The following is a 12,656-nucleotide window of genomic DNA, read 5'->3' as shown; positions in this document are numbered from 1 at the left end:
CACCCCCTCCTTGTCAGCGATGGGAAAATCTTTGTTTTACACAGTCGAGAAGTCATTGTGCTAAGGCCCCACATGCCGAGGCGTTGAATAGAATGTAGATGCTAGTTTACGGAAGCAAGTATCAATAATACGTTTGTATCTCCATACTTATATTTCTTCTCTTATAAAAAACCGAGTTGGTGATGATGGTACGTGTGCCATCTTGCAATATAGACCGTCCGATCTATATCTGACGGATGGAAATTAAACTAAAAGATACCCGCACCCCTCTCCATATTTGCAGACAAGGCCTTCCCTCATTCATCCTTATATCCAACAAACCTCATTGTTGAGCAATTAAGAAAGGAAGCCTCTGGAACAAACTGGCCTGGTGGCCGCTGCCGGCGTCGTCAATCCCCATGCCTCCGCTCAGTCCGACCACCAACCACCACCACCACCACACCCCACTCCTCTTCACCTTATCTCATATTTCTCGAGATATCATTAGTTTTTACACATGCGATTACTCCCGCAAGGGTCAATCACAATAAGTGTTTTATAAAAAAAAATGCATCTTGATGTTCCGTGCAATGCACGGATCTTGCTAGTACTCCTACACAAGACTAAGTTGGTGATGCTGGTGTGTCTGCCATCCGTCGTTTCTGACCATTAGATCTACATCTAATGATTGTGAGGTAAGTTGTTGCCTTTTCTCACCAACATCCCACTTATCTACCAATTTGCAGAAAAACCCATAATTAGTATCTTAAAACCAACCACATCCCTCCCTGACCTCACCAAAACAGCCCAAGGAATATATTCTAATTGAAACATAATATATCTCTAGTGACATATGTATATAAAAATTAGAGTGTTTTGTACCAAGTTTGTAAATAAGTATTATTCTAATTATGATTCGTTGCAACGGACATGAACATTGCTAGTATTTCCAACCATGCATTTTTCCTAGTATTCCATAGTTTCGAGTTTTCCATCAAGATATTAGTCACTCATGGTTGATATTTACTTTCAATCATGTACACATATGCACTATGTAACTAGCCTTGCTTATTGGCTTCCAAAGCTTAACTTTCACTCCTACTTACAATATGTAGAGTATTTAACAAAAAACTACCACTTTCAACCAGCCATAGGAATAATCTATTGTACAAAAAATAGCAAAAACATACCCAAAATTTCTTAATCCACGCCAAAAACTACCTAGTACTCCTACCGATTAGGTTCGTTTAAACCCATTTATGACAGGGTTGGCCCACACGTCCGTGCTGACAAGGCAGCTTAAACCAACACATTTTGTTTGACCGTTGACACGAGGGACCCACATCTAACCTTCTATCCTGTTATTCCCCCTCAAATCATTATTTTTCCTGAACATTACTTCAAACAGTACTGATGCATGTTCGTGTGTGGCGCCGGTGATGAGCAAGTTGGCCGCCGCTCCGCCGGACGGGCCAGACGCCGCGCTGGCCTCCGCACTGGTTGGCAGGCTGGCCCGAGCGTGACTCACGAGTGAGCAAGCCGCCGCGCTGGCCTTCGCTCGAGCCAGATGGCTGGCCTTAGCGCGGCACGCGCGAGTAAGCCGCCGCACTGCCGTGCCAATCTAGCTAGCAAACCTTGCAGACAAGCAGCTGGACGGAGCTATCTTGGCTAGCTAGCGGCCGCGAGCGTCGGACGGAGCTGGCATCCAGGCTGCCGCAACATGGGCTCTGCACTGCCAGCGGTTTTGACCTCGCCTTCTGCCGGTGGCAGTAGCTGCGTCCCATGGCCCAGGATGACTAGGTGGATGGGCCGGAGGTAGGAGGTCACTCGAGGATTTTTGTTGGTAAGATCATGTACAATGGTTGATAAGGTAGTCTTATCTTAAGTCTGCCACGTATGCAAATGGTAGTAGTTTCTTGGCATTTTAGTGGTTTCTTGCATTATTAGGACAAGTACAATAGAGCTGATTCAGCGGGCTATAAGAAATAAACTAGTATATTTCTTCTTAGTTGGAGGAAAGAGAAGAGGAGAGAGAAGGTAAGCGAGCACTTCGTGAAGAGCCAGCTCTAGCACATGCTCCTAGGCACTTTGTGAGAATGAGAAGTGGGCCACATAATAAAAAATAGTACACTCTTTTGATCTATTATTGTACATGTTGGCTATAAGATGGGTTGTAGATGACATGGCACTGGCTTATAGCCAGCAACAGATGATAGGGGTTTCTTGTAAGGAACAATGTACGTACTACTAGTGACAAAAGGCGATTCTAGGTTGCGTTGTACTCCAACGAGTACTACTAGTGGTCGCGGGAGTGTATACCTCGTTTTGTGGGTTCGATCCCGGCCGAACGCACGGCGGCCTTTTTTTTTAAAATAGTACTACTACACTTCGCTGCGAGCCAATATTTTACACGGGTAGTTTGAGTTTTGAAGTCAAACGGACGTGCGGCCCCACAATCTGGGTGCACTGGACAGCCTAGCCACGTGAACGGGTTTTCCTTCCCAGCATCTCATGGCTCGCGTGCTCGCCCTAGCCGCACCTCGCTTGCAGCTTCCTCATCAGCTAGTAGCATATTTAAACTAGCGCTTCCCAATTAAGCCCGAGGAGCCAGAAAAGCCTGGTGGGGCATTGGGAACTGTGCAATATGGCTCTGTATGTAAAGTGCTCTACTACTACTCTGTAGCTTGTGGCGTTGCACACATGGACTTCACTCCATTATTGGCTCTACTATAAAAGAAATTCCTCTTGACGTGTTTTTTTAAACAAAGGCAAAAGCTTTGTTTCATCTCATTCAGAAAGAAGGAACTACTAACAAAGTTCGACGAGATCCATTACACCTCCACAAATGGAAGCGAAAAGCCTAGTCTCGCTGTATCAAATAACTCAAATGTTCTGCCCCCGCAGTAACCGTCACTGATAAACAGGCTGCTAGTGTGTGCGTGAGAGGAGCGGCTAAGTAGGCCAGCTACGTGAGAGGAGCGGCTGAATAGAGCACCGAGAGTACCCACTAGGCCACTACGTAGGTGTACTTCCCCTGCATTGATAGTATAGCGATGGTTCTAGAGAACAGTAGTACCCTCCACTTCCAACTGTAGCTCCTTGGCCCTGAGATTCAAGAGTTCAAAACTGGTGCACTATACTAGACTAGACTAGAAGTACAGTACATCACACTACTAGTTGAGAAAAGTAGTACTAGTACTGCTATAGTACGAGTATGTACTCCTCCGTCACATAATGTTAGACATTTTTTGACACTAGTTGGCGTGTACAAAAAATGGCAAAAACATACCCAAAATTTCTTAATCCACGCCAAAAACTACTACCTAGTGCCAAAAATTTCTTACTAGTGCTATTATTTACAGTATAATGCAATCCCATAATGTTCCATAATGCTAGTACTCCCTCTGTCCAGGTGCATAAGGCACCTAAGAGAATTTAGGATTTTCAAGTATATTAGTCACCCTTCATTAGTTAGCACTAATGACTCGTATGCCTACCCCAATGCACTTAGCGTTTTCAGCTTCACATTTATCTCCCTTCCATATGCAAACCAATCAGCCGCCTCTACCATTTACTTTTTCTTTGCATGCATGCAAGCTGGACCTAAAGAATTGTGTGAAACAATCCGTTAGTCTATGCATGGTTAGTCCTACCATCATTACACTTAATGCGGGATTAACTAGAGGGAGAGAAAAACGTGATGAGCGTCCAATCAACATATGCCTAGTTCACGGTGCCATTTCTTAGGTGCCCTATGCACCTGAACGGGGGGAGTACTAGTAGTAAATAATAGCCTCACCCCTTCGCTGAGGAACGATCTACAGTTGGAAGGGACGAGGCCCTGCGGTTACTACACTCTTATCTCCTCCTCGCCAGTTTCCCTCCCCCCGAAGAGAAGGCAGTTCGTCGCTGCTCCCATGGATTCGCCAGGAGGTTCTCCTCCTCGTCGGGGCTGGGAGACCTTGGACGACGATCCTGTGGGAGAAATCGCACGCCGCTCCGACGTACTCACCGCCGCAAGACTCGGTGCTTCCTACACCAACTTTTTCAAGATGCTGCTTAAACAGGCCATGCTTGTTGGTCTTCCATGCGTCCTCGAGGAGAAGGTTCTTCTATGGGACAATCCTTCGAACAGTCCATCGCTCCCTGGCCATGGTTGCACGTTGACTCCGCTAGAGTTGCCGACGTTGAGAGGTAGTCGGATTTTGTCCGATGAGCAGGTTAGTAATGGAGTTTGATCATGTAGTACTTAGTTATTCCATTTCCATCCCATAATTTCTCCGCTGCCCACCGTCTTATATATAGGTCTGGGGCGGTGCCAATGAAGATTGGCTTGCATACCTTCGGCCGAATACCACCATCATTTTGCACAACATCCACAACAGTGCGGCCGTTCCGGTAGACCCCTTCTCCACCATTGGGATCGGCCTTGCGGACTGGCTGGGCTTGAATACGTATGATGATGCCTACATAAGATTGAAGAAGATAGCAATTGCGGACCCACCAACAAAGCAACATGGATACGACGATTACTATCTCATCGCGGTGTTCGACATAAGGATTGCCATCAATGCAAGAGGCAGTAACGGCAGAGGCTGGCGCATGTTGGCGGCGGCAGATTTGTACCCCTACACATTCGAATACGCCGTGCGCCATCTAGGCCGCATCTTCGCGGTGACAAGCCAGGGGATTTGTTTCATCTAGTTGCCATCCTACGGTACGGGAGATTACAAACGGAATGCACAAACCATCATTTGCATCCCTAACGGTACTCCATTATTTTGCAAGGACTAGTCATCCCCCGGTCAAAATAAGATCGCCGATCCTGGATGTGCATTTGCATCCGCGATTCGATCTAACCTGGAACCTTGTAGCTGACTTTGGCATATTGGGATCAACTATCTTAGCAATCGTTGCCCATGCTACCACTGATGTGCAACATGGTCACACAATCTACCACGATCAGACCGTCACCATCTACCCAGGTATTCCATTTTTTGACCCTCTCGCCTTCTCTTTCATTGTTGTACTAGTAGTATACTTTGTAGTACTAGTAGAAGTACTTTTTACCTTGGAGGACGCGTATAGCTAGCTAGGCCCTTGAAGACTTGAACCCACTAGCTGCCACCATTTTTGTTTTTCCATGTCTTACTATCTCATCCATGTAGCCAACACTACAAAAAATACACTTCCGTGATGATACGTGTTTGTCACAGTAGGTCGCTTTTTTTGTCATGCATGTACATCCATGAAAAATTTATGACAGAATCAAGATAGTCATACCTGTGCTGTCGTAGAAGTGTTCCATGACATTACCAAATTATCATCACGGAAGTGTCCACTTCCATGATGATAAATCGTGCGTCACAGAAGTGCTTTCGTCAAGGGTGACCGACACGTGGCATCCACCATAACGGAATGCCGTTAAGCTATCGGGTCGGGTTTTCAATCCGATAACCCGTTAACAGCCCCGACCAATGGGAAATTTTCACGTGTAAAATTCTTATTGGCCGGACGAAACACGTGTCAGCTCGTCAGTGGGTTAGATAGGCGCCTATGATATGTCAACACGTGGCATGGCCCAACAGTGGCCCATTTAGCTTACAAAGCCGGCCCGTTTGACTTGGTCAAAAGTTAATGGGCTAGCCCATGAAAAGCCTGTTAACGGTCTCTTCGCAAATAGCCCATTTTACGGCCCGTTAACTCATGGCCCGTTAGGCCCTAAAGGAAATTGGCCCAACAACGTCATGTGGGCCGTCGAATATAATACTAGCCCATTTCACTTTCGGCCCATGTATGGCCCATGATATCTTTTGGCCCATATGAGGACTTCGTATCTTTCGGCCCATTACAGGCCCACGGTGAGTCTAGCCCATAATGAACAGTAATTTTCTTTATACCCGTTAACGGCCCGTGATTTACATGGGACGTTTCCAGCCCGTGTTAGCTTTCGGCCTATTGACGGCCCATACGTTCTTGGGCTCCTTTTCGGTCCTCGATTACTTCCGGCCCGTTACTGGCCTGTTCCACTAATGGGCCAAATTCGGCCCATGGCAAGAGTCGGCCCGTTACTGGCCTGTTACCCTAATGGGCCAAAATCGTCCCATGGCAAGAGTCGGCCCGTTTCTGGCCTGTTAACCCGTTGCCCCGTTCCAGCCCGTCCTATATTCTAGCCCATTAACGACCCGTTATGCCTGTGACAGAATTAAGCCTTTGTTGTCCTACGGCCTGTTAACGGCCTGTTACCGTGCTGGGCCGATACCGATTACGCCCGATTATGGCCCATGTAGACACATTTATCTGACGGCCTGAGGCCCACCAATTACAGGCCCATTTATCGACGGCCCGTATATTGCCCATGGTAGTTGCGGCCACTAGCAAACCAGGGAAAAAGAAGACTAGTAAATAAATAAGGCCGAAACTAACGCTAGGCTATTAAGGCGATTGCACAGATTACATCCACTCGGCATCAAAGATCGCCACCAGTGCAAATATAGGGAACACCCTACACTATACAAAAATGGCTTGTTGTTTTCTTCAGGCGGTGGCTGCACGTTAAGAATACATTTTGTATCGCACCAAAACAAATTACAACTATATAACAAAAGGAAGGTTGGCATAAAACTTAACAGTCTAGCAGATAAATGCACCACCAGAAGTTTAGAAGCTCAGTTCATTTGACCTGACTGTTACGTTTTCATGCTGTATTGTCCGATGGAGCACCATAACCCTCGCCTTCATTTCCCCTAGGCTCCTGAACAACATAGCAAATGTATGATAGTCTGGTTTCAAAACCATGCATATCTTGACGACATTGAGCAATGTTTCTCCTTTTTTCACAAAGGGTCTCTGTTAGGGAATGGACTTGTGTCTGGAGCGCAGATACAACATTGCTTTGAGCTTGCATATCTTGATCATGAGGCAGTTTGGACGATATTGCCTTAACAACCAACCCAGTATTACGCAGGAACGTGCTTTTGGCACTGTTAGTGGACAGGTACTGACCCAGTGCAGCAAGAGCTGACATTGCGGTTATAGTTGCCTCGCCACCTTCAGAAGGTGGCGGTTCCACCATTTTTTCCATAGCTCGCTGAAAAGTTGAGGTTTTACATTAGTAGTACCAGAACAGAAGATATTAAGGAGGCAGCAAAACCAAACAAAATAGCTTTGGTCTATATACAGAACTTATTCTGGTGAACCCATGTAAAATATTAGTTGTATTTTATTGCAAAGTACATAATAAAACCAGGTTCCAAACATATGACCATGTACCATCGCTAATGTATTGTCTATTTCTTCACATTGTATTGAGGGCTACGGATGAAGAGACGGATTTTATAATACGGTAAGCATAGTATGACATCATTCATATCACAAAACAACTGAGAACAGACAAACAGGCAATTGTAACGTTGTGTGGGCAAGTCCAGCACGGAACTAGATTACGGGTCAAGATGAAAGGAACGTCACTCCTCTCTTTTAAACCTTGTAAGGTGCAATGATACGCTAAGACAATTGTGTATAAAATTGAAAAGAGTAATAGACATTGGCTGCAAACCATGCAGTTCAAGGCACAAGTCAGAGTAAGTAGTAGTTAAAAGGCATGAGGATTAAGGACTTACAACAGCGGCTTTGACTGGTGTAGTCATGCCCTTCTTCTTGCTGGTGTGACAGTCCTTGAAGATTTCCACAGCATTTGGTTCAGGTACTTTTTGGTCCTTACGGGCTTTCCTCTGCATTTGGAACAAGTCAATATAGATCTGATAATATGGTACAGTGAAAAGAGTGAAACATCAGCTAATTACAAGAGCCTCACAGTGTGCAATATAGCTACGAGATCCTGTCGTTTGTTGGAATTTCACTTTCGTACGGGCCTTGTTCTTTGAACAGTTCACCTACAAGAAGATAGATTTGTATGGCACATGCGTAAATAGGACTTCAACATTTGATCTGATGACATATATATAATGTACCTGATACTTCGGATCGGACCAGTGTTTAACGAGGCCTCTCCAGTCTTCATCAGATATATTTTCCACTAGAGATGTTTGGGCAAGTTCACTGTTAGCCTTGCCTTCAAAGTGAGTTTTCCTCAAGTTATACCGATACTGTCGCAGAGCAGACTTGAAAACATGGGTGCAAGCTTGTCTGGTTGCATCATCTTGGCTATCCAACTTGAACCTCATCTGTTGAAAATTATGGGAGTCTCATTATCAGCAACCTAGAAAAGTATTGGACAGAGCAAGACGATATTACTAGTTTCCATATATAACCATACTTACAGATAAATGGTCGAGGAAGGTGTTGAACTGGGTTTCGTATTTGTCATTCCTGTACTGAATCCATGTTGGGAGGATACGTACATGACACCTAACAGCAACCGCTGCCTCTGATACTAACTTGGCTGACTCTGTAGCATCAGTGGCCTTTTTAAACCTGCCTCAAAACGGATCTCCATTCTTCCTCCTCTAGATTTAGTTAACCTACCGAGCATTATCCCTGATGTTTGTTTCCTCTTGCGCCTAGGTGCTAGTCCAACAACAAACATAGGAAGTGTTAGTGTACATCAAACTTTGAGACTACATATAAAGAAGCATGCAACTGTAACTTGACTCCAGCAACTACCTTCTTGCTGTCGAAGCTCACAAGGTTCATCTGATATTGCCAACTCGTCTTGTGTCAAGAGTGCTTGGGAAGTAGTGTCAGGTCGCAAGGGAGCTTGGGAACGTGCTGCTAGCTCAGTTGACGCACGAGTACGTCGTGCAGCTGGTAGTACTATGGTAGGTGTTGCAAGAACTAGGGTTGTCTCTGCTTGTTTGGTGGCAGCTATTTGTTTCTGCTTGTCTTTTTTTGCAACTCGTGTAGCATGGGATGCCGTGTTTGTAGAATTTTCTGCTGGACTTTGACCTTCTATTGCACCATCAGTACCAGCAGAATCTGCAGGATTCATCCGCTTCTCATTCCCTGCCATTCTGTGTTTCTTCCTCTTTCTCTATGCCATGTTAAGTCAAGCCGACAAGAAAAACGAATAACAATTTAGTTCTTCAGAACAAATTGATGCGTGATGCAGACAAACTGAACTTTGATGTTAGACAACCACATGATAGGAGGATGTAATATGTATGAAAAATAGGACGGAAGAGATAACCAGAACTATGATGTGTAAACTAAGAAGAAGACATTTCACCCAATTAGAAGCAATGCAATGGAAGGTAGACACCATATGAAAGATGCTACAAATATCGCTCTGCCAAGTTAACAGTGTCTCATCATAAATGGCGTTTAAACAAATGTGGAGAAGTATAAGAAATAAATCATATGCAAGATGCAAACAACATCACACTACCATGTTAGAGGTCTCTCGTCATTAGTGCCATTGCATATTCACAGGATTGCATATTCACAGCTTATGATGTGTAAACTAAGGAGAAGGCATTTCAACAAATTAGAAGCAATGAAAGCTAGACACCATATGGAAGATGCAACGAATATCACTCTACCAAGTTAAAACTGTCTCGTCATAAGTGCCATTTCAACAAATTAGTAGTACAAGCTAGAAAAGAATGTGAGATGTAACCTATATCACACTCCGAAGTCAAACGTGTCTTATGATAAGTGATTGTTGCAGGTTACACAACAGTAGTAATATGATGTAAGAAAATGGTGTGATAGACAGATATTGTATGTTCTAGAAACAGGAACATGTGTCTTACTCAAGTATAATGTGTAAAGTAAGCAGATGGAATTCAACAAAATTAGAAGCAATACAAGCTAGACATCACACATAACATGCAACCACATATAACAGTGCCAAGTTAGAGGGAGCACCGGTGATGCTGCACTAGGGGAGACGTGCTCATCATAAACACAGCTTTGTTGAGTGTCTATGCATGTGTTGTCTTGGAAATCATCTTGGGGGTGTGGAGGAGTAGAAACTGTAGAGGCCCTCCATTCGGAAGGAGCACCTTTATCCGCTGCCTTGCTAACTTCCTTCCGCTTTATTGATTTTTAATTGTCAAGTAAAACCGACAAGAAAAAGCAATAAAATTGTCTCTTCAGAACTCATTCATGCATGATACTGACAATCACTACTTTGATGTAAGGCAAACACATGATACCAAGATGGAATATGTATGAAAAACAGGACGGCATGGCATGTTCACAACTGTTTGTGTAAACTAAGCAGAAACCATTCCAGCAAATAAGAAGCAATGCAAGCTAGACACCACATGAAAGATGCAACCAATATGACTCTGCCAAGTTAAAAGCGTCCCATCATAAATGGAATTTCAACAAATTAGAAGCAGCGCATGCTATAAATCATATGAAAGATGCAACTAATATCGCACTGCATATACTAAAGGTGTCTCGTCATGTTGATTGATGCGGGATACAAAAAAACAATAGTTTTATGTAAGGACATGCTTAATAGACAGATGTACTATGTACTAAATACAGGAAGGCATGTCACATTAACAGGTATAATGTATAAGCTAAGCAGACTAGCACATGCAGTTTAACCAGATTGGAAGAATTACAATCTAGACACCATATGCAACATGCAACCACATATCACGCTGCCAAGCTAGAGCAAGCACCTGTGATGCTAGTGTAGGGGAAATGTTGTAATCAACTACAGAGCTACGTTCACTATCTTCATGTAGCATTTCTGTTTCTTGAGAATCATGTCGGGAGGCTGACGCTGCATTCTTTAAATGAGGAGTAGTCCCCTTGCCTGCCTGCCTCATCATAAGTGATTGATGAGGGATACACAAGAACATTAGTTTGATGTAAGAACATGGTTAATACACAGATGTACTAGTATGTACCAAAAACAGAAAGGCATGTCATATTCAAAGGTATAATGTGTAAGCTAAGCAGATGCAATTTAACCAAATTGGAAGCAATACAAGCTAGACATTCGGCTGGAGTGGTGAGCATGGTCATCTAGGACCTGAGAGCCTGGTGGGAGGCGGTCTGCTTCGCCACCATCGCAGCTTTTTAGTTGGCTTCCAGGTGATGCCTATCTTTGCTGGGCTTGTCACTGGCTCGGCCAGTGCCCTGACTAGCTATTTGTCTTCTGGTGCTCACGGGATGGTGGTTCATGTAAAAAAATATCTTTCCTTATCTTATCGACTTCGGTCTTTCGAATACAAGCTAGACACCATATGGAAAATGCAACCACATATGACATCGCGAAGTTAAAGCAAGCACCTGGGATGGTGGTTCATTGCGAGCGAGGTCATCAACTCCAGAGTTACGTCCCCCGTCTCCATCTGCTGACACTGCACCCATTAAAGCGTTGAAACGTGTCTTGCCTAGCCGCACAACAAGCTGGAGCGACTTATCTCTTCTCGTTTTGGCTTCTCTCATGGCAGCAGAGTCTGAAATACCCTTGCATAAAAACACAACAGTGAGAGTAAGGGTGAAGTGTGTGCAGAACTAGTGCACTATAAAAGTAGCAGATAGCAGGTGGCTGAAAAATAAATGACAGGAGACATATGATAGATCTACAACATTGCATGGCAAACAAAATTAGATTCTACTCCGTATGATTTTGTAATATATGAGCACAGGAAATGCAGGTACTCCTCCAGCACACCACCACATGTGGACATATCTAAGATAACAGTCGGGTGAAAATAAATAGGTCAGTCGATTTTTTTAATGAACCGCCTGATCTATAAGGAACGGGAAGATGGCCTTCGTCTACCTCCCGCCAGTCACTGTTGACGATCTTACTCGAACCGCCAGCGACCACCGGCCTAGACCCCTGCCTCCGCCGCCCCGCCCTCCCATCGACCTCACACCACCGCCATGCTTGGCAGTGCCCCCAGGCCATCCCTTTAATCCCGGCCGACCTCCAGATCGGGCGCCAGTAGCTCTAGGCCGCACACACCCCTATGATAAACACCAAGGTGCTGCTTCCCCAGCGTAATAGGCGTACTAGCGCCTGTTACGCCGGGGAATGCTTCCGTTAATTGGGAATCAAGTGGCCAGAAATTGAAATTCAGGGGGGCGACAGACCTCTAGCTAAGGTGAAATAGTATATGAGGAGAAACCTTGTGCATCGCGAGTTACTAGGAACATCTAGTATCAAGAAGAAGCGGTCAACTAGTGTCTTCTATTGGATGAATACCGTGCAAGCAGAGACATAAGACTTGCACGAATAAGGGAAGAGGAGTACCTTTTTCGGTTGCCGGTGTGGTCACCCCCACATGTCGCGCCGATCTTCTTGTTTTTACCGGGGAAACCGATGTTCTGGAGGGTGCATGCTTGGACGAACCCATGCCCAAATTGTTGACTGTGTTGCCGTGGCCGTATGTCAGCGGAGGGGAAGCAGATCCGAGGCGGCGAAGGACGGCGTAGCAGGAACAGCTCCGGTGCGGTGGAGGGTGGCGAAGTTGGAGCGGCAGCGGTGAGGCGCAGGATGGCGTGGTTGAACTGGCTCAAGTACGGACGGCTCGGCCTCGGCTTCAACTACTAGCCGTGGAGGGCGTTGCGGTTGAGGTTGCAGTGGACGACGACGTCGGGGTATCGGCTCCGGCGTGATGGAGGAGGGCGGCGGTTGATGGGTGGGATGGGGTGGCGGACGGAGGACGCCGGGGTTTCGCGGCTGGTGGAGAGGTAGTTTTGGCGCCCACGGAGTACGAATGGGGAATCGGGCGGGTGGGGGG

The sequence above is a fragment of the Triticum urartu genome, chromosome 3 (assembly GCF_003073215.2).
Source record: "Triticum urartu cultivar G1812 chromosome 3, Tu2.1, whole genome shotgun sequence".
Taxonomy (NCBI): domain Eukaryota; kingdom Viridiplantae; phylum Streptophyta; class Magnoliopsida; order Poales; family Poaceae; genus Triticum; species Triticum urartu.
Note: the sequence above shows the minus strand (reverse complement) of the source record.